Source organism: Gossypium hirsutum, chromosome D02 (genome assembly GCF_007990345.1).
Source record: "Gossypium hirsutum isolate 1008001.06 chromosome D02, Gossypium_hirsutum_v2.1, whole genome shotgun sequence".
NCBI lineage: Eukaryota > Viridiplantae > Streptophyta > Magnoliopsida > Malvales > Malvaceae > Gossypium > Gossypium hirsutum.
This window is the reverse complement of record NC_053438.1, coordinates 27375702-27376969: the sequence shown is the minus strand read 5'-3', so window position 1 is coordinate 27376969 and position 1268 is coordinate 27375702.

Sequence of the window (1268 nt, the reverse complement as noted above, 5' to 3'; positions counted from 1 at the left end):
TGCCTTCCATAAACAATCCTTGTGGAGACAATAACTTTTAACTAAATACTTTGTTACTTGTGACGACTGTGTACACTTGCACATAGACTATCCCGACACACTTTTTGGTACTAAAAGCTCTCCTTTTTTATGAAAAGCTATGGAGGGATAGTCCATGATGATATCCCATACCGCAAGATCATTGGCTTGGATGACTGGCATCATCCTAGTCTTCTAATACGAGTAGTTGGCACCATTGAAGTAAGGAGATTTGGAGATAGATTGAGATTCTCTAAGAAAATTTGATCTAGATCTGGACATTATCTTTTGTACATTTATTTGATGAATGTTGAGCTACCTTAAGGATCTTCTCTTGGTTGTTGGACCATCTCTAGAGACTAGCTTTGATACCAATTGTTAGCTCGACTAATCAATTTGAAATCGCCAAGAGAGGGGTGAATTGGCTTTTAAAAATTTATGAAAACTTGAAATAAAAGATAGAAAATTTGAATAGAATGAGTTAGAGTGGTTCGGGCCCTCTTGCCTTTTCCACTACCTTACCTTTCCACTACTATGAAATTTCCCAAATTCACTAAATTTGACTAACCTTTGAGGATAAGGTTTAACATCACAACTCCCTTTAAGGTTTCTACCCAAACCTTAAGATATAATGCTCTCAAATACTGAAACAAATAAGCAAACTAAGAATTAACCCTTGCAAGATTAGATTGTTTGCCAATTGAGCACAAATGAAACAATAAAGCACTTGAGCTGAATGAATAACAATGAAAGCACACAAGTGTGTACAAGAAAAGAATGAAAATTTAAGCACAAAGGTTGTTTGATTGAAATTTGAGCTTGGATGATCTCTTTTGTTCTTTTATGACCTTTTGAAGATTGTATTTATACTCCCAAATTGATTTCCAACCATTGTGGATAAAAATACCGGTGCATTTATGTTACCTGCAACAACATATATCGATACTTTTTCTACAAGTATCGATATGATTAGCATTTAATGCCTAATTTAGTGACCGTTGGAGCCATCAATATCAATACCAAGGGAATTTTATTGATACCAAATAGAAGGTAATGATACCGTATCGATACTTGATAAAAACTTTGAAAGTCAGAATGTCAATTTCGTATCAATACCGAAAAAGGTATCGATAAAGGTGTACCACTATTGATACTTGAAGAAATTTATTGATACCAAGTGAAATGTATCGATACCTTATTGATACTTGATAAACATTTTGAAAACATAATGTCATTTTAGTATCGATACC